Source organism: Pteronotus mesoamericanus, unplaced genomic scaffold, assembly GCF_021234165.1.
Source record: "Pteronotus mesoamericanus isolate MK-2021 breed Mesoamerican mustached bat unplaced genomic scaffold, CSHL_Meso_final contig_20, whole genome shotgun sequence".
Taxonomy (NCBI): domain Eukaryota; kingdom Metazoa; phylum Chordata; class Mammalia; order Chiroptera; family Mormoopidae; genus Pteronotus; species Pteronotus mesoamericanus.
In genome coordinates, this window is record NW_026555085.1 from 36,897,176 (window position 1) to 36,919,413 (window position 22,238).

A 22,238-nucleotide genomic window follows, 5' to 3' on the forward strand; every position below is an offset into this window, starting at 1 on the left:
TTGAGCAGCACTGAAACAGAACGCCAATTATGTTTATTATTTCTCTTAACATTTTGGCTCTACCTCTCTTTGTATGAGGGCCTCATTGTTTCTATTTAAAGACAGATTTCCTTCATGTCACATAGGATGGATACAGCCACAGAAAACTACAAAATTATATCTTCTTAGTTCAGCAGGCTTGGAAGAAACAGAGGACTTCCCTCTCAGTATCCATAGCTATATGAGATATTATCTCATGAAGATCACTGATTGTCCCAGATTGGATCATGCACTGTCATTGGCCAGATCTGGATCACATGCAGCTCCACTATTAAGCTCTCACACAACTGACAGTCCTACCACCTAGCCTCCCACCCCACCCCCAACCACATGGAGCAAGAGAGAGGCAGAAATGCTGGGAGAACAAAAACAAGAAGCAGTCACTCCAGTGCGTGAACAACAGAAACAAATTACAGTATAAAGATCAAAATGCACAGGAAGTATTCGGGCAATGGCAGAAGGTCAATTCTAGTAGTGCTCTAGGGAATAGTGACTGAAAAGGCATTTGGGCTATATTGTAGAAGTTAGTGGTTAGTGTAATGACAGGATGAAGAAAATGGTACTTAATTGGGTAAAAAGCAGAGAGCCAGTCACTGGCTAAAACAAACAAACAAAAAAAAAAACCCAACCCCAAACACAATGGCATGATTAAATCTGGGGTATAGGAATATTTATATGTGTATACTCTATGTTTCTCAAAGTGTCCTTGACCAATCAATACCAGAAATCACCTGAGTACTTGGTTAAAAATGCAAAATCTTATGTCCCACCCAAATTTACCAAATGAGAATTTCAGAAGATGGGTCATGGATATTTGCATTTTAAAAAAAGGCTGGAGGTATTTCTACATTCTAAAAGCTGAGAACAAATAGAGTATGCTTTTAATAGGAAAAACAGTGTTTAACAGTGAAACTATACAATTAATTTCCAAAATGCTTTAGTTAGTTGGAAAACTCCCATTTAATCCTCATGCATTTTTTCTACCACTAACAAGCTGTGTGACTGGGCAATAATTTAGCTATTCTGAGCCACAGCTTACCCAGACCATAAAAAGTAAAACTTGGACTAAATCACCTCCCAAGCTTTTTAAAGATTATATTATAATTTTAAAATCCTACTTTTTGAAATATTTCTACACCATTGTACAATAAAGGATTAATTCATCAGCCATCTAACAGAGCTGGCCCTTGACAGCTAGCGGAGATAACACCTATCCTGCCTGACAAGAGTGTTTCTAGCTCATTTTTTGGCCTTTGGGGCACTAGAGATTGAGTAGCTAAGGTATTCATGTGGGCACCACATACCTATGTGACATCTGCAATAAATGTCTTGGATACCAAAGCTCAAGAGAGTTTCCCTGACTCACATACAAATGTCACACATGGCTTTTTCGCAACGGGTTTGCCGCCAGAACACAGGTGTCGAGAAAACCACCACTAAATCAAAGCCAAAATGGGAAAGGAAAAGACTCACATCAACATTGTCGTCATTGGACACGTAGATTCCGGCAAGTCTACCACTACTGGCCATCTGATCTACAAATGTGGTGGGATCGACAAGAGAACCATCGAAAAATTTGAGAAAGAGGCTGCTGAGATGGGGAAGGGCTCCTTCAAGTATGCCTGGGTCTTGGATAAACTGAAAGCTGAACGTGAGCGTGGTATCACCACTGATATCTCCCTATGGAAGTTTGAAACCAGCAAGTATTACGTGACCATCATTGATGCCCCAGGACACAGAGACTTTATCAAAAACATGATTACAGGCACATCTCAGGCTGATTGTGCTGTCCTGATTGTTGCTGCTGGCGTTGGTGAGTTTGAAGCAGGGATCTCCAAGAATGGGCAGACCCGTGAGCATGCCCTCTGGCTTACACACTGGGTGTGAAACAGCTGATTGTTGGTGTTAACAAAATGGATTCCACTGAGCCTCCCTACAGCCAGAAGAGATATGAGGAAATTGTTAAAGAAGTCAGCACCTACATTAAGAAAATTGGCTACAACCCTGACACAGTAGCATTTGTGCCAATTTCTGGTTGGAATGGCGACAACATGCTGGAGCCAAGTGCTAACATGCCTTGGTTCAAGGGATGGAAAGTCACCCGCAAAGATGGCAGTGCCAGTGGAACCACGCTGCTTGAAGCTCTGGATTGCATCCTGCCACCAACTCGTCCAACTGACAAGCCCCTGCGTCTGCCCCTCCAGGACGTCTACAAAATTGGTCGCAATGTGGGAGTAACAAGGTATTGGTACTGTCCCTGTGGGCCGAGTGGAGACTGGTGTTCTCAAACCTGGCATGGTGGTCACCTTTGCTCCAGTCAATGTTACAACTGAAGTCAAATCTGTTGAAATGCACCATGAAGCTTTGAGTGAAGCTCTTCCTGGGGACAATGTGGGCTTCAATGTCAAGAACGTGTCTGTCAAAGATGTTCGTCGTGGCAATGTGGCTGGTGACAGCAAAAATGACCCACCAATGGAAGCAGCTGGCTTCACAGCTCAGGTGATTATCCTCAACCATCCTGGCCAAATCAGTGCTGGTTATGCACCTGTTCTGGATTGTCACACAGCTCATATTGCTTGCAAATTTGCTGAGCTGAAGGAGAAGATTGATCGTCATTTTGGGAAAAAGCTGGAAGATGGCCCGAAGTTTTTGAAATCTGGTGATGCTGCCATTGTTGATATGGTTCCTGGCAAGCCCATGTGTGTTGAAAGCTTCTCTGACTATCCCCCTCTGGGCCGCTTTGCTGTTCGTGACATGAGACAGACAGTTGCTGTTGGTGTCATCAAAGCAGTGGACAAGAAGGCAGCTGAAGCTGGCAAAGTCACCAAGTCTGCCCAGAAAGCTCAGAAGGCTAAATGAATATTATCCCTAACACCTCCCACCCCAGTCTTAATCAGTGGTGGAAGAACGGTCTCAGAACTGTTTGTCTCAATTGGCCACTTAAGTTTAATAGTAAAGGACTGGTTAATGATTACAATGCATCGTAAAACCTTCAGAAGGAAAGGAGAATGTTTTGTGGACCATTTGGTTTTTTTGTGTGTGGCAGTTTTTAAGTTATTAGTTTTTAAAATCAGTACTTTTTAATGGAAACAACTTGACCAAAATCTGTCACAGAATTTTGAGACCCATTAAAACAGTTTAATGAGAAAAAAAAAAAAACCCCAAAAAAACAAATGTCACACATGTCACATGTCATAACTGGGAAGATTAAGGGCTCCTCATACAACTCCAGTGGAAGGCACCACCTGGAAGCTTATGTCAGGTCTCTCCTAGACTTCAACCATGTGCATTTTCCCAATGCTGATCTGCATCCTTTCACTGTAATAAACCATAACCATGAGTATAATGGCCTTTCTGAGTTCTGTGAGGACAAATCAGTAAGCCTGAGGCTGGACCCCTGATACGATCAGTATTTCAACATAATATTTTCAATGTGATTTTCAATTCAATGAAGATTAAATATTGCCTAAACAGGACATTTTGTATTATTTTTTATTTTGCTTCCTTTTGACCCAATAATCTTTAAAAATTTATCCTAAAGAAACCATACAAAATAAAGCACTATATGTATTAAAATGTTTATTACAGTGAAAAAGAAAATTGAAAACAACCTAAATTTTAAATAATATAAGTATAGTTTATATCCATTTAGTGAAATAGTTAATAAAATTGTTTTTTACAATAAGTAAATATTTTTAAGTGCCAAATTGTAAATTTAATTCCCGGGTTTATGGTATTAATTCAACATTTTTAATATGAACTTCTGAAAATCATGATCACTGCCATATAGACCATCCATTAACTAAGACATATGTACCAGATTCTATGTGGAATCTAGATCCCATCAATACCATATTAGGAGATTAGGAGATAGGAGGAACAATGTGGAGACGTTATGTAGTAGAGGAGATTGGGCTTTAAGGTCAACCACATATGATCACCAGCTTTATTTGCTGCTAGCTATGAAGCCTTGAGCAGTTTCCTCACTTCTCAAAGACTGAGTATCCTCATGTGAAATAGGGGTAATTATAACAACTAGTTTATAGAGTTACTGCCACAATAAGTGAGTAAAGCACTTAATGCAGTTCCTGGCATGAGCAAAAGCTAAATAAATGTTCAGTCTGTTCTCTCTTCCTCAATCACACTCTCAAAGACTGCAGATGTGAATCTATCTATATTTTAAAGTGCTGTAATACATAGTTTCAATATCATATTAATTATAAAATAATGAAGTCTCATGGCATAAAAAATAATGGCCCAAGTGGATCTGAGAGAAAATTTTAACTTTAAGTGATTGGTTTAAGTGTTGATAAAATACATGCAATTTTTTTTTTTGCCACTTAAGTAATCATAAATCTAATTTTGAAAATCAAATAATCTCATTCAAACCACTTTGCTAATTTTAAAGTCCAAAATAGAGCAACATTAGCATAACAGATATTTATCACAGGTCATTAATTAATCAACAACAACAAATAGAAAAATAATGGAATAAAATAATATGTGGAAAGTCTTACCACAGCCACTGTCACTGCTTTCCAAAAGCTTCTGGGCATTGTATTTTGCTAAGAAATTCAAAGATGGAAAATTTTAGAAACTGTTTCTCTTTTAAGTGCATAACAGAAAACTTTTCAAATTGTCCTTCCTTGGTTAGTTCAAAAACAAAATAAAATGATAGTGCACAAATATTTTTATCCAGTTTGCCACGTTTCACTGTATATCCAGCCTATCTGATATATTACATTAATTATGTTTTTTTGTGTGGGAAGTATTGTCTCCTACTAAAGCGTGCTCTTTATTTGGTCAGACAGGAGATTCAGAGAAAAACAATTAAGACCATTTTCAGTTTCTTACTAGTGGGAGTCAAGTCTGCATTGAGGAAATATTTGTCATGCTCACCACATTTTTGTCATATATTTGCCTCACAGAACCAGTGTACAACTTTGAAGAAAGAAGAACACTGTTGTGTATAATGCTGGAGAAATACTCTCTGCCACCCGTCTTGCCTCCTACAGGACAGCCAGGCCAATCTTTCTAAAACAACCTTTCAATTCTGATTCTTGCTCCAAATTTCCTAAGGTCTCCCTGTATCTCCTGCCTAAAATCCAAGCTCTCCAACCTGCCTCCAGTGATACCCCTCAAAAAGCACCCCAGCAATAAGGCCCAACTAGTTCAATTCTGTACCTTTTCTCATCCTGCTACAACTGCTTAGAAGGACTTTCATCCAAATTCTAACAACTTCAAGACCCAGTGCAAGTCTTCTCTCATCCATAAGACCTTTATCTGTCCTTGTGACTCACACATGAATTTTCTCTGAATGTCCATAGCAGTTCTTGTCTGAACTCTTTTTTTCTTTTGGCACTTAATAAAATACTCCCTTGTATCCTTGCCTTTTTCACAATCCACCTTCTACCCCAGTTATACCATAGAAGCAAAAATTCTTACTGTACTGTGGTAGATTATATTGTTGTTTGTAATTATATAGTCCCTCCCTCTCTGTGAATAAAATGTGTTCCCATGCCCATTGACTTTGGGCTTGGACATCTGACTTGCTTGGGCCAAGAGAATATTTGTTATATATCGCTTCCAAACAGAAGCTTTTAGTGGAATTGCAAGATTGCAAAAGTCTCCTAGCTCTGTGCTCCCTGCTATCAGAAAAACATGTTGTGCATAAGGCTTTCTTCTTTAGTTTATGTTCCAGAATAAGGAGATATGTGGAGAAGGCTCAGCCTGCAGTCTGGGGTAGAATCACAACACCCAACCAGTAGCTGACAATATAAGCCTAAACAAGAAATAAGTATTTGTCATTGTAAATCACTGAGAATTTAAGATTGTTTTTGATATGGTAAAAGCTGACTGATATAATACCTAATATTTTATAGGCAGTATGTCCTGTATCTACAATATCCCATTTAACTAACACAATATTTCTGCAACATACATTATTATCTCATTGTACATATGAAAAAGCAAGGAAAAAGAAAAATAAAGTAATCCAAAACACACAATACTCTAAGATTTTAGAATCAGATATATCGAGCTTTGGAATTAGATTCTGCCACTTATCAAATATAGTATCATAGGCATGATACAATCTCACTAAAACTCAGTTCTATGTCAAATAGAGATAATACTTAAGTTTTCCTCACAGTGTACTTCTAAGGGCTATTGAGATGATTAAATTAAATAATGTGTATGAATAACCAAATGATTTAATAAATGAGTGAATCCTAATTTATATTACCTTTAAATTAGGCCCTATGATAAAGACTTGGTGTAAGTAGTTTAGGAAGCATGTATGGGATGAAGGAAAAGTGAGGCAAAAAATTAGAAAAGTCAATAAAATGATCAGGTTATGATTTGGGAAAACAGGCTCAATACACTGATACCATGTGGTATATGTCTCAGCTGGCCAAGTAAGACTGTATCAGACAGACCCACCCATCACAAATAACTACAAAATCCAGACCAAAAAATAAAAAAGTAAACAACCAAAAACTGAAAAACAAAAACAAGTGAAAAGATTTGGGAAGAATCAAAACTTGGAAGAAGGATCGGAAGAGGATGAATTTCCCATCATTACAGATTTTACCCGGAGGGCAGGCTAAAGTTAGTCCTCCATAGTACACCGAAAACCCTAATAGAAAACAGTTCCCTTCTGGCCTGAAGAATCAGAGAATGGAATTTAGAGCAACCACAGATCCTGGAAAGTTGTGAGGATGGGATTTGAGATAAAAATGAGCCAGAAATTATCCCTGGAAGGATATGAATTTATAAACAGAATTTATAAATTCTGTTTATAAACTCTGCTCAAGTCTCTGAACCCATATATCAATGGGACAGACTCCAATACCTCAGCTAAGTACAAAAGGAATGAGCAGAGATCTGAGCTTCTGCCCATGGGAAACTACTTACAGTTTAAGTTTGGCCAAGTTAACTTCCCACTTAAAGTAGTAATAATTAACACTCTTTGAAGAAATATAATCTGAAGTCTTCACTGTATAACATTCTGCAATGTCCAAGATTCAGTTCAAAATTGCTTGACTTAAAGGACCAGGGAAAGGTGACCCATTTTCAAAGGACAAGATTGTGACTGTGTCTGAGTAGCACAAAATATCAAGTGTCTATTACGAACCTCCAGTGTTCCAACCTTCTCCTATCTATACGTCAAGCTTTCCCATCTTCTCTAGAGAGGTTCCCAAGAGTCTTACATACTCTCTGGCTAGGGTGCTAAAAGTAGCATCTCGTGGATACAAATTCAGCTCCTCTTTTATCTTTTTCCCCCCAGAAGTTATACAAACTCACACTAATCAACTCTACTCTTCTGAGGATCATTTCCACAAAAAATACCAGTCTCTTTTCAGATTCTACCTCCCTCTGGCTACTTGTACACCATGTGCTGGTTCCCAAAATTCCTGTCTGTCTTTTCTCACTGGCAGAATCAGCTTTAACAACAGAGGCTTTGTAAAATATGTGATTGTTTAACTATACTGTACACCTGAAACTAATACAAAGTAATGTTGAATATAAACTGTAATTGAAAAATAAAATAACAAGGAAAAAAAAGAACAAAGGCTCTGCTCAGTTTACCTTGATTTTGTTACCAAATTACTAATATTCCCAATCAAGAGTCCCAAAAGAGTACATTATTATTTCCTTCCCTTTCAAACCATAGACTTGATGTTATACAGCATCCAGTTAATGACCAGGAGACAAACAGTACAAAATTTGTAACATTTCCTTTCCTTAACTGGTAGCCAACTTGAATTCTTTCAAGAATCTACCCCCACCTCCAATCCCCACCTTTTGTTAAGTTAAAATCCCTCTGTAAGGAACCAGTCCGGCTTAGCATGTGCTAATATCCCTCTTTAACCAGAAGAATGTAAACAATCTCTTACCACACACTTTATTGCATCTTACATTTTCTGGATCATAGCCTAATCCAGCAAATGTATGTGAGTAAGTAAGTTTGTCTAGAAAGACATGTGTGTACTGGCAGTCAGTAGATCAATTCAAGGTCTCAAAGAAGCTTCCAGTGAGAATATTCCATCTGCTAATTTAAATAATAAAGCATACCAAATTGCACCTGACTCCAAGTTATACCAGCATGGTTATATCTTATGTCTCAAAAGTTGCCTTGTGTCTAGGTCTTGGTGTGTATTGTCACAGGCACAGATAACACTTCCCTCCTAAAGTCATTCCTTGGGGTGAACTTCTACCAGCACAGAGCCCACAATTTCCCAATGAGATTTTCCAAAAGAAACTGTTAATATAAGAGAAACATTTTCTGATTCATTGTCCCAGCACCTTCTGACAAAGGTAAAATCATGATGTTTGTACAAATATAGAATAAATATGTGTCAAAGATTTTATTTAATATATTAATTGACAGAATAATTGAGGTGTTACAATTATTTCAAAAAAGAAACCAAAGAGCAGACATATATATAAGCAATCAAGAATGTTGAAATGAATTTACTAATAGATGCAAAACTGGCCTCCACCACACAAAACTCATTTGAAAAACAGTCATCCCCCCCTTATCAACACTTTCACTTTCTGTGGCCTTAGTCACCCATGGTCTCCCAACTCTGAAGGTGTCTGTGTCACTCGCCTCACTTTATCTCATCACATAGGCATTGTGTCATCTTATCACAAGAAGAAGGGTGAGTACCCTACCTTTCAAAAGATGATATTTTGAGAGACAGACCACATTTTTACAACATTTATTACAGTATATAATTATAATTTTTCTATTTTAAGTTATTATTAATCCTGATGTTTAATTTATAAATTAAATTTTACCATAGTATGTATGTTTAGGAAAAATATAGTTTATGTAAGGAGGGAGGCTCTGTCCTGCAGAGTCTTCCCAGCCGCTGTGGGTGTGATTTGTCTGTGTGGAAAAGGGAGTGGCGATTCCCCCTATTGGAGAATGCCCGAGCCCTTCTCTGAAATGGCTTTTATTGACAACGAAAAGCACAGGGGTATACAGCCGCTTGCAAAGCTTATCAACCCATATCAAAAGGTTATAGATATTTAGATCAGGGTCTGCAGAACATTTGGTACAGATGGGGATCAGGAAGTTTCTCCCTGCTGTGAGGTCAAACACCTGGTTTTTCCTTATCAGGGCAGTGCGGAAACAGAGCAGGCACCAGTAATTATATCGCATTCTTTAGGCCAGGTCTCCCAGGGTACCCTTGGTGTCAGTGTCGGGTCATGCCTGCCTCTAGCGTTCCTACTTTTCTAGTCAAGGCTTACAGGCCCTTTTCAAGGCCTCGCTCGCACAGGGCTACCTTTCCCAATACCACACAAAGTGGTCCCCAACAACCCACAGTTTCAGGCATCCACTGAGAGTCTTTGAACATATCCCCCGTGGATAAGGGGGGACTGCTATTCTGGTTTCCACAATTGCAGTGTGCAAAATAGCTCAGTTAAAGTAAACAAAAGGTGAGAAAACCTGTAGAAAAAGATAACTTGTGTAAGTACACTAGGTAACACTTAGTGTTCATTGAAAATAAACCTGGTAATAATATTTAGCCCCTTTCTGCAACAATATCTTTTGTCCCAAACTTATGCTCATAATATCAAAAATTATTTCTGCTTACATAAGAAAAGGCTCATCTCATTATGTTTGGTCTAATTATTTACATATGAGCAACAGGCGTAAGTTAATTAACCACAAGGCCTCCTTGGGATTGCTTTGCAAATCTACAGTAGCACGGTATTGAACTAATACTAAGGCTTACCATATTAACTTCTGTCTGGAAGTTATCATAAGGAATATTGAACTAAACTTCTAAAAGCTTCTCTTTTGTTATCTGGAGGTTATGAAATGAAGCCTCCAAAATTCTTCACCATATTACACCTGCAATATCTACAAATTTGGATGAATTTCTTCCTTGAGGTCCCTAAAATTCTCTTAGGTTCTTGGCCTAGTAACCTTCATAACCACCTGTGAGTCTAGGATCCTCTAAACTAGACACTGAGCCAGGTTTCCTTGCAAGGTTTCATAGGCATTTCTTCCATGAGTAAAGTCAATTTTTTTTTCTTAAAGTGGCTTATCTTACTTGATTAAATAAGCATCCTTCTCAAATATGACATTCCAGCTAGGGCCTTGATTTCACAATCAATCTAATTATATTCTGGTAAAGAAGAGAACAGATTTTTAAATTTTTAAATTGATTGATTTTAGAGAAAGACGAAGGGAAAGAGAAACCTCAGATTGTTTCACTTATTTATGCATTCATTGATTGATTTTTTAAAAAATTAATTTGAGAGAGAGAAGATGGAGAGAGAAAAAGAGAGAAAGAGAGCAACACCGACTTGTTGTTCCACTTGTTGTTTATGCATGCATTCATATTTTCCTGTACGTGCACTGACCAGGTATCAGACCTGCAACATTCGAGTGTAGGGACGATGCTCTACCTGACTAACTCACCCTGCCAGCGCCATTGGTTGATTCCTGTGTGTGCCCTCACCAGGGATCAGACCTAAAGCCTTGGCATGTCAGGACACTCTAACCAACTGAGCTACCCAACCAGGTCATCAAAAAGGACAGATTTTTATTGAGCACTTGCAAATAGTACTTTGCCATGAAAAGTAAGGAGACTCAGAAACATTTTATTGCATTTTTAAACCTTTTCTTTGAGATATAATATATATTTTTTAAATATATGATTCAACAGCTTTGGGCAATCACAAAGTTATGCAGACATCACTACTACATAATTCCAGAACAGTTTCATCACTCTAAAAAGAAACTCCATATCTCTTTTCAGTCACTTTCCACTTCTCCCTCTCCCAGCCCCTGGAAAAAAAACTAATTTATTTCTGCTTGGAGGAATTAACCTATTTTGAAATTTTATATAAACTGAATCATACAATATGAGGACTTTTGTGTCTGACTTATTTTACTTGCCATAATATTTTCAAGGTTTCTCCATGTTATAGAATGAATCCGTATTTCATTTTTGTGTTTGTGGGTATATAAGATACCAATTTGTCTTTTTTGTTTTTAATTATATTTTATTAATTATGCTCTTACAGTTGTCTGAATTTTTCCCCCTTTGCCCCCTTCCAGCCAGCATCCCCCACTCCCTCAGGCAATCTCTCCACCCTTGTTCATGTCCATGGGTCATGCATGTAAGTTCTTTGGCTGCCCCATTTCCTACACATCCCCATGGCTTTTCTGTAACTACTTATTTGTACTTCTTAATCCCCTCACCTATTCACCCATTCTCCCTTACCCCACCTCCCATCTGGCAACCATCAAAATGTTCTCTGTATCCATGATTCTGTCTCTGTTCTTCTTGTTTGCTTAGTTCCTATTTTCAGATTTAACTGTTGATAGATTTGCATTTTTTGCCATTTTATTGTTCACAGTTTTGATCTTCTTTTTAAATAAGTTCCTTTAACATTTCATATCATAATTATTTGGTAATGATGAACCCTTTTAGTTTTTTCTTATCTGTGAAGCTACCATATATCTGCCTTTATCTGCCCTTTGATTCTAAATAATATCTTTGCTGGGTAGAGCAGTCTCGGCTGTAGCTCCCCACTTTTCATGATTTTGAATATCTCTTGCCAATCCCTTCTAGCCTGCAAAGTTTCTTTTGAGAAATCAGCTGATAGTCTTATGGGAATTCCCCTGTAGGTAATTATCTGTTTTTCTCTTGCTGTTTTTAAGATTCTCTCTTTATTTTTAACCTTTAGCATTTTAATTATGATGTATCTTGGAGTGGGTCTCTTTGCATCCACCTTGTTTGTGACTCTCTGAGTCCTTGGACTTGCATGTCTATTTCCTTCACTAAAGTAGGGAAGTTTTCTTTCATTATTTTTTCAAAAAGATTTCCAATTTCTTGCTCTTTCTCTTCTCCTTCTGACACCTATATGATGTAAATGTTAGACTTCTAGAAGTTGTCCCAGAAGCTGCTTACACTATCCTCTTTCTTTTGGATTATTTTTCTTGTTGTTCTGGTTGGTTGTTTTTTGATTCCTCATGTTCGAAATCATTGATTTGATTCTTGGCTCCAAGGCAGGTCTAACAATGTTAGCCATGTTGATGGAGTCTCAGATATGACACAAGCTTGCTGGCTCTCTAGATGGAGGGTTAAGAAAAGGGACAGTGGCCTCTACTCCCTGTACTCACCTTGATGCCAGACACTTCATTTTCTCCCTGTACACCACTGGTGCCTTCAAGCTGCTACCCAGGTGCTGGAGCTCAGAGGGAGTGAGTCTGAGTAGGTGATTCTGTGTATGGGCTCTTTAAGAGGAACTGCTTGGTGCTCCAGAAGTTTCTTCCACTGACTCAATCTCTGCTGATTTTTGCAGCCAGAAGTTTTTGGAACTTATCTCCCTAATACTGGGAACCCTGAGCTAGTAGGCTTGGTGTGGAGCTGGGACTCCTCACTCCTGAGATATCCCTCCCGAACTTTTATCCACCACACATGGGTATGGGACCAGCCCATTCTGCATCTGCTCCACTCCTACCAGTTGGGATGGATATGGTTTTTTAAGTGCTGTAGTTATCAGACTTCTATCCAACTCAATTTCTGATGGTTCTGAGTGATGGCTGTTCTATATTTTAGTTGTAATTTTCATGTGGTTGTGCAAAGAGGTGAGCCATGTCTGCCTCCACTGCCATCTTGACTGGAAGTCTCCTATATTTTTTTATTGGAGCATTTAATCTATTTATATTTAAGGTTATTATTGATAGCTATGTATTCATTTCCATTTTTTCCCCTTTGTGCCTGTGTTCCTTTCTCTCTCTTTTTTCTTCATCTTCTTAAAGTACTCCCTATAGCATCTCTTGCAATTCTGGTTTGGTGAAGATGTACTCTTTGAGGGTTTTGTTGTTGTTGTTTTTTGTTTTGTTTTGTTTAGTTTTTGGTCTGGGAGCTCCTTATTTCACCTTCCACTTAAAATGAGAGCCTTGCTGGGTGTAGTAGTGTTGGTTGCAAGTCTTTGCTTTTCATTACTTGGAATATTTTGTGCCATTCCCTTCTGGCTTGTAATGTTTCTGTTGAGAAATCATCTCATAGCCTTATTGGAGCTCCCTTGTATGTTACTAGCTGTTTCTCCTTGCTGCCTTAAAAATTCTCTTTGTCTTTAAATTTTGCCATTTTAATTATGATGTGTCTTGGAGTGGGACTCTTTGGGTTTATCTTGATTGCGGGCCCTCTGTGCTTGCTGAACTTGTATGACTTTTTCCCTCACCAAGTAAGGAAGTTTTCTGTTATTATGTTTTCAAACAAGTTTTCTATCCTTTCCTCCTTCTCTTCTCCCTCTGGGAACCCTATTATGTGAATATTGTTATGTTTCATATTGTCCTGCTGCTCCCTTAAACTATCTTCCTTCTTTTTGGGTCTTTTTTCATTTTGTTCCTGTTTTTTTTTTCTACCTTGTCTTCCAACTCACCGATTTGATCCTCTGCTTCATCTAGCCTGCTTTTTTAATGCCTTCTAGTGTGTTCTTCATTTCAGATATAGTCGGCCTCATTTCCTCCTGATTCTTATCATAGTTTCTCTGTTCTTTTTCATGTTGATGCAGTTCCCACTAAGTGCATTGTAGTTCTGAGTTCCTTTAGCATCCTTATAACCATTACTTTGAACTCTATGTCTGCTAAATTGCTTGCCTCAATTTCATTTAGCACTCTTTCTGGGGATTCTTCCTTTCCTTTCGATTGGGGTTTGTCTCTTTGTCTCAAGATTTTAGATGGCTCTTTTTGTTTGTTTCTGTATATTTGATTGATCTGCTTTGACTCCCTGTCTTCTTGGTCGGCCTTCAGTGGTAAGAGTCCTGTGGGACTCAGTGGAGCAATCTCCTTGAACTCTTGAGCTGGATATTATAGGCATGCTCTTTATGAAAATTATGTGGGCTCTCTTGTTGTAATTGGGTTTTGGCTGTTATTGGCTTTTTCATTGGTGGGTTTCCCCTCTGGCTGGCTGACTGAGAGCCACAACCCCCACCATGTCTCATATGCTGTTGTACAGGAGCTGCCAGCACAAAACAAAACAACCCAGCAAACACCACCCACACCAGCAAAAATACAACTAACCACTACTGCAATATCAACAACAAGTGAGCTAATATTAATAAAGATGGAAAGAGAATAAGAATATTACTTAAAAGGAAAAAAGAATATGAGATGACTAATGGAAAGAAAAATGATTATGAGAGGGCAGGGGGAGGAGAAATAATAAGAGTTCGACATAGAAACAAGGCATAGAGAAGGAGAAAATAAAATTTACAATATAAATTAAATAGGGACAGAATAGGGTAAACTAGAGTAAGAAAGGAGTACAATATGAGTTTTGAAGAAAAAAAAGTGAAAAAATAGGAACCAAACTGAAGAAAAACAACCACCACAGCAATATCCACAACAAAGGAGTAAAGATTAGGGTGGAAAGAGACTAATGATATTATAAGAAAAAAGAAAAGATAAAAGAGATTGTGAGATGTCTAAAGGAAGAAAACTGATTTTGAGGGATAGAGGGAGGAGGAATAATAAGTTTAAGAGTTAGAAATCAGGCTAAGAAAGGGAGAAAATAAAATTTAAAATGAAAAGACAGGGCTGGAGGATGGCAGAATGCAAGACAGGCGAACAGTAAATATGAGATTTACAATTAAAAACAGTGAATAATTATGGATAAAATTGAAAAAGTGCAACAACAACCTCAATATCAATGACAAGTGAGCAAATATTAATAAAGGTGGAATAACAATAGGATATTTTAAGAACAGGAAAAAGAATGTGGGATGACTAATGGAAAGAAAGATGGTTTTGAGAGGATGGAGGGAGGAGAAATAGTTAGGGTAAGGAATAGAAACAAGGTATAGAAAGGGAAAATAATAAAATTTAAAACAAAAGTTAGAAAGAGAAAGGCAAAGGCAAAATGGAGTGTGAGAAAGGAAGAGCAAAATATGAAATTGCAATTAAAGCTAAAATAAAAATAAAAATATAAAAATATATAAAATAAAATAAAAAATAGCAAAATAATGGGAACAAATTGAACATAAATAAACAATGTGAAAAAGCTATGCAGGATCAAAAATAACACCAATAGTGAAAAAGAGGAGGTGGAATTCATCTCAGCAGTCTTGTGTTTGTTGGCCTACTGTCTTCTCCTTCGGGATTTGTCCCTGATGTCAGCTGGAGTCTCAGTCTAGCTTTAAGTAGCCTATTCAAAGCTACAAGCAATCCACAGTCTGTGGCTGTCCCCTCCAGCCTTGGCTGGTCCCGTCCATCCATCCTGCTGGCTGTTTATTAGTACAAGGCCCGGGGTGGTTCATTTAACATTCAACAGCACTGCATAGACCTGCCTCCACCTGCCTCCAAGAGGGGGCCTCTGGTGCCATCGAGGGGGTGGAATCCCTGCATCACCCTCTGGGAGGTACTGTTTAGCCTTTAGAGAAGATGGTGGGTGTGCTCCCCTGCCCCTGCATCATATGTCTTGATCTGTCCATATTATTTCTAATAATGTATAGTTTCTAATTCATTAGTTGCTTGTTTCATGTGAGGGGGCAATCTGTGTAAAAAGGTAAGTTCTTTCCTACTTGGCACTGATGGCAGCTCTTTGTGAGGCTGGGCTGGGCCCTGAATACCTCTTGCTGCACCAATTTCTAACCTCTATGCTCTGCCATTTTCAGTGTAATAGGGTCCGAGGAGGAGCCAGCATAGCATCTGATTAAAGTTCAAAAAGGGCTCCTTTGGAGATTCTCTTTCTTTCCCCCATGGATATCTCCTGGCAGGGGGTCTTGATCCTGGCCATACTGTTCTGCAGAGTTTGCAATCCTGCAGGTGGGGGAAGAGTATACCTTCCCCTTCCCAGAGGTCTGTATTCATTGATTTGAGTGGCCCTGCCTGGCTGCAAAGAATCTCAGGTCCTCACCTCTAGCCTGCCCAGTTCCTAGCTCGCTGCTCTCACAGAAGGCTTGCACCTGGACCCTCCGTTCTGTGCACAGCCCACTGCATGCCAGCTATGCTGGGTGGTACCCCATAATCCCTTCACCTTGCAGTCTTCAACTCTTCCTGGCCAGCTGGGTTCAGTGGGCACGAACCGTGCTTTGACTCTGACATCTTTCCTGGCAGACGAACGCATGCATGGGTTCCCTGCTCAGCCGTGCCTCTGCTCCTCTCTTTAAAAGTCTCTGTGTGGCACCCACTCTGCAGCTCTGAGCTGCTGTCCAGCTCTCCGTGTACTCCACTTCTCCAAAAGGCAAAAAGTCTTTCTCACTGGCCTCAGTCTGCTGGTGCCTCCAACTGTTCTAGGAGCTAAAATTTCTCTCTTGGACTCTCTCAGTTGGCGCTGCAGCCCTGAACGTGCAGCTTGCTCTGTGTGTGTGTGTGTGTGTGTGTGCAGCCTGAGCCTCCCAGAATTCGTATATCCTTCCAAGTCTCTCCCGATTAGGTTTGGGTATTCCCTATGTGGGACTGCCCCACCCCCCAACTCCAGGAGGGGCAGGAGCTACTAAATTTCATTTTCTCACTTCTGCTCCCTCCCTTGCTGCAGGCAGCACAACAGGGTATTTCCTCAATTTATAAAACGTCTTACAAGACAGTGCAAAGCTTCTTTTATACTCTTTGGCTTCAAAAATTCATGTCAGCTAAGATTCTGTTGGTTGTTCAGGTCACTTGTCAAGAGATCAACTGAAAATCTGTGCTGGGGGCACAAACAAGTGAACTCAGCTTCCACCTACTCAGCTGCCATCTTCACTATCCCCCCCCCCCAATTTTTTTAAAATACTATGCATTAAACTAATAAGCTTCTGAACAACAAAGGAAATGATCAACAAAATGAAAAGGCAACCAACCAAATGGGAGAAAATATTTGCAAATCATATATCTGATAAGGGTTAATATGTAAAATATATTTTTTAAAACTCATACAATAGTAAAAAGACAATTTGGTTTAAAAATGTGCAGAAAATCTAGACATTTTTCCAAAAACACCTGTAAATGGCCAAAAGAAAAGGTGCTCAATATCACTAATCATCAGGGAAATGCAAATTAAAACCATAACAAGATATCACCACAGGCCTGTTAGAATGGCTTTTATCAAAATTACAAGAAATAAGTGTTGGTGAGGATGAGGAGAAAAGGGGAACACTTGTGCATTACTGGTGGTAATGTAAATTGGCACAGTCATTATGAAAAACAGTATAAAGATTCCTCAAAAAATTAAAAATAGAACTATCATATAATCCAGTAATCCCACTGTGGCAGGGAATATTGGGGTCCCCAAAAGTAGGAAAGTTTCCCTAATAACCTGGCTGGGGGAAGGGGAAGCAGAGCAGGGCCATTGAGAGTTACTTTCCATATCTAAAGCACTTTTGTAGCGATGTTAAGTAGCTGTGGCAGGCACTCAGAGCCAGGGAGAGAGGAGCGTGACTTTAACCCATGATGCTATGTAGCCAGAGGGGCTTGCTGAGCCTGCATGAAAACAGGAAGGCAGTTAGCTCTTTGTCATGGGGCCACGCCTGCCAGGACTAACAATGACTGCCAAGAAAGGCAGAAGAAACCAGAGTGCTGGCAGGTGTAACCCAGTGTGAAAGGAGTCAGAAAAGGGGTTATGGAGAAAGATCCGTGCGAGGATTTAAACCAAGGTGCAGGGTCAGCCAGTCTCTCTCTCTCTCTCTCTCTCTCTCTCTTAGCCATGCTAAGGCTCTGGACCATGTGGGAAGAACAGCAGGAAGGCCATAAGAGGCTCTCTCTCTCATGCTTTCTGGACTACACGGCTTAGAAAGGAGCAGAAAAGCAGGATGTAGCAGCCATGTGGGGTCTTGTCCATGCAGTTTGAAAGGATGCAGAAGGATACCCACTGGCCCACCACGAGGATGTAGTTTCAGATTAAGAGCAGGAAGCTAGTTAGCCAAGCATGGACGACTGGAAGAAGCCAGAATGCAGATGGGAATCTGCCCAGCTAGGCTACAGATTTCTATTTCCTTTCCTGAGAGACTGTACCTCTGACTGGCCTGTTTTGGCAAGGGGAGGCAGGACAGTGAGATTATGGGTGTTTTTTTTTGTTTCTAAAAGGAAAAAGAGTTAATGGCAGAATTCTGCCATTACTGCCATTATTCTAAACCTGTGTAACTTTTGAATAAATAATTTCTTTCCTTTTTGTAAGACTCTGACATTGAGAGTCATGGTTCTTATCAGCACTGAGCAATAGAACCCAATGGTTCTATTACACCACTTCTGGGTATTTATCTGAAAGAAATGAAGACACTAACTCAAAAAGATATCTTGACTCCTATGTTCATTGCAGCATCATGTACAATAGCCAAGACATGTGAACTACCTAAGTGTCCAAAAATGGATGAATAGATAAAGAAAATTGTGAAACTCATAAAAATTCCCCACAAGTTTGGATGTTCCTTATGTTGACAGTACCAGCAAATGGTACTAGATAACACACACAAGTAATCCAGCTGATGGAAATACTGATCTTTTAAAAATTAATAAAGTGATCTTCCAACAAGAGTGCATATACACACAGGCCTATTTTGTGCTTGGTTAGAGTATTTTAAGACCTATGATTATTAAGTTCCAGTACTCTAGAGAAGAGAGACCACATCCTGGCCTGTGGTGATTTACCAGAATTTGTGTTGGTCAATGTGAGTGAAACATTACTACAGATATATTAAAATTAAATGTAACAAAAGAAAAAAAACTCTGACTTTTTTATTCATTAAGAAACTACCGACTATTGATTTAAAATCCATAGAAGTACTGTAATATGTTAGACAATAAAAAAAATCCCATTAACATACTAGCAAACCATGAGATTGTTTCTCTGAAGAAATTTCATACGTGAGGTGAGGTGACACTGGTGTCTGCCAACCAAAGCACATTCTTCATCCATTGTAGGCTGATCATCTATGGTTTAATCAGTCATGAATACTGGGGAGAAAAATCACATTAATTGATCACATTAATCATATCAGTAATATAAAATCACATCAGTGTTAGTAATAATCCCAACAGCTGTGAGTCTGAAGAATATTTGGTGTTTGTTTATTCATGTATATGTGTATTCAGAATCATCCTCTCACATGACACATGACAGCATGGACTCAACCATATAAGGCTTTAACTTTAAATCATCTGAATGAGTTTGGTTTTCAAAATACCAAAAGATCTTGTTATACCACTGTGTCATCTCTAATACTCTGGCAGGAATATAGGAAAGTTTCAAGAGGAATTCCAACATTTTTGTGTATTTAAAACACTTGGGTAACATATTAAGTAAGAAGGATGGCTATTTTTTTTTCAAACAAATATTGAATTACAATAAGTACAATGTAAACATGTGAATACAAATATATATACAAGAAGGTAGACAGGCAGCATGATTAGTACTTAAAGTCAGCATGATATTGCACCATGATTTAAAATTCTTTTGCGTTTGTTTCATGAACACACCATATAGTATTGAAAATAAGTTTTTGGCTAAGAATTTAATTTTGGTGAGTAAGGGTTAAAGTGACATAACAAAAAATGTTAGAAATATCTGAAAAAATATAAGAACACCTATTGACTTCTCTTGGTCATGCTGAATTGCAAAGAAAACTTGATCCCAGTAGCTGTGAATTAAATGTTACAATGTCATCTTAATTAACTGAAGATAACCTAAAAATAAGACGTACATTTAGATTCCTCTTGTGTTTTTATGCTAGAATTTTTGGTTCATCAAGTCAGATGAACAACTATTAAATATCCTCTGTGTTCAAGATGCTACACTGTGGAAGACATAAAGAAGTCTTTAAAAATACTTTCTGTCTTTAAGGAACTAATAATTTAGCTGATTCCAAGTTGTAGCTATCTGATGTCAGTTGATCATATCTTCATTGTTTTTATGATCCTTTCAGAATAAAAGCTGACCTTTTTTTTAAGAGAGAGGGGAAGGGAGGGAGAAAGAGAGGGAGAGAAATATCTAAAGAATTGCCTCTCACATGCACCCCTTCTGGGGACCAAACCTGCAATTCAGGCATGTGCCCTGACTGGGAACTGACACAGTGACATTTCACTTTGTGGGATGCTGCCCAACCAACTAAGCCACATCGGTGAATACACATATACATGTATAAACAAACACCAAGTATTTTTTCAGACTCACACAGGACTTTTATTTGCTTATTTTATTTACTTATTTACTTATTTATTTCTTACTTAAAAGCCAGATTTTTAAGAATAAAATGTAGTGTCATCATTTTAGCTTCAATTGCGTTTTTGGTCAATAGTTGAGATGGTGACATCCAAAAAATATTTTTAAAAAGTATTTTTGGAGAGTTTACTCTAAATACAACAGAATTAAGATATGAGATGTTAAAAAACAGAAACACAAGTATACTTTTGAATGTAAGAATTGATCATGAATATTTTTTCAAATTATAAGAGAAAGCTTATTTACAGTAGAAAGCCACAGAGGTAAAATAAGTGAGCCATAGAAGAAATGGGCTCAGGAAACATGTTACAGCAAAAGAAGGGCCCTTGGAGCCTTGCAGATTAGGAAAGAGAGAGAGAAAGAGACACTGGGGAAAGGAGGGGTTGGGGAAAGGTATGGGCGTGCTTCACAGAGAGAGAGCTACACCATGGATGGTTTTGCTTATTGTTAGTCACAAGAAGAAAAGGCAATGTGCATGCATCGTTACAAATCTATTACTACGAACTGACAACTGAAATAAATCCCTAGGGACAATGGCTCGGTAACATTATTATCATGCAGTGCATGAATTTAGAAGGAGGTGAGAACTACACAAGTGTCCAGAGAACTTTTCAGGTGACTCTAACACTATCAATTCAGAATTACTTTTTCCTATACAAGATACAAAACCCAAGGAGTATAAAATATTATATAATGCAAAGTAAATCTCCCACCTTAGTTCCTTTCTCAGAAGAAAAAGACTGCTACCAGATTCTTATAGCTAAATAATCTTCTTTTATGTGACTTTTCTTCTCCAAAACTTTTACTCTTCCTGTGTTTTCATTTCGGTTGCCTCCAACCTTAATCCATACACTTATTCTACACGTATTCCTAAAGAGGACTATGCTACCAACTTCATACTCCAAAATAGGATAAGGTAATTGATAATGGAGAAAATAAAATAGAATAAGCATTGCCAAGAGAATCACTTAAAATGGAGCCAAAACGCTATTGAGAAAGTGGGGCCTGTGCGCATTTCATGTCTTATTTATTGCTAAACTCAACTCAAGACCAAACAACAACCATACCAGATCAAAGATTGCTACATGGACATTTATAAACTTTACACACTCCTCATCACAGCCACCAGACCATCTGCATTCTTCACCTTGAAATAAAAACAAAAAATCCATTTTGACAACCAGCATCCTTCATTTACATAACTGGCCTAAACAATCCCAATTGACCTAACAAACATACTTCGTTTACATGAAGGACCTTAATAGCTACAGCTCTTACATTTTGCCCTTTATAAACCGTGCCTTTCTTTCTTCCCTTCAGAGCACAATTAGGTTGCTACCTGAATCTGTGTTGGATTGTAATCCCTAGTTTGCTAAAATAATCACTTTTTATTCTTTATTGTAGCCTAAATCTTAGTTTTTGTTAACATAAATATAAAACTGCTAAAATTACCCAATTTGTCAAGATGATGTTAATGGTTAGATTTCTTTCTTCAATATGAAGAAAATCCACTTTTATCAAGGTGTATTTTCATGATTAGACTGGTTTATGTAAATCACTATGCCAGGGAGATTGAAAATAACCTGAATGAGTTATACAAATCAAGCACACCTTGGCGCTAAGGTCACCATGGTTGCTAAATACTGCGACAAGGTGGAAATGGACATTGTTGAGTCACCCTTAGGGACTAGGACACCTAAAGTCTATTTTTGATATTGATACAAATTTGGAGAAGACACAAGTTACTTGATTCTTAATTTAGAAAACCAAAACAAAATATATGATCTGCCTAAGACTGTGAGGATAAAATAAGTATATTTAATTATATAGAATTAGGCAAAGTTCTTCTGTGGGTCTAATGAAAGCATATTTAGTTGATATAAAGTTATTCTACATACAATCTAGTGTTTTAAAATTTATTATTAAGTTAGGGAAATCTCTTAAAGAAATGTTTTCAGAAAAATACTAGTTTTTGTGTTTGACCACAAAGCCACTTAGCTCGGAAGACTGATGAGGCTCATGATTTGGGAT

At 38.2% G+C, this 22,238-nt stretch overlaps 1 long non-coding RNA gene and 1 pseudogene across 1 annotated transcript in view; both read left to right on the forward strand.

Moving 5' to 3' along the window:
- LOC129067586 (uncharacterized) overlaps positions 1-5,259 on the forward strand; it is a 34,345-nt gene extending 29,086 nt beyond the window's left edge. Inside the window, exon 3 of the long non-coding RNA XR_008528770.1 lies at positions 4,968-5,259. This is a non-coding gene — a long non-coding RNA (uncharacterized LOC129067586). The remainder of the gene's footprint in view (positions 1-4,967) is intronic.
- On the forward strand, positions 1,429-3,192 carry LOC129067585 (elongation factor 1-alpha 1-like; annotated as a pseudogene).
- Positions 5,260-22,238: the final 16,979 nt, after the last annotated feature.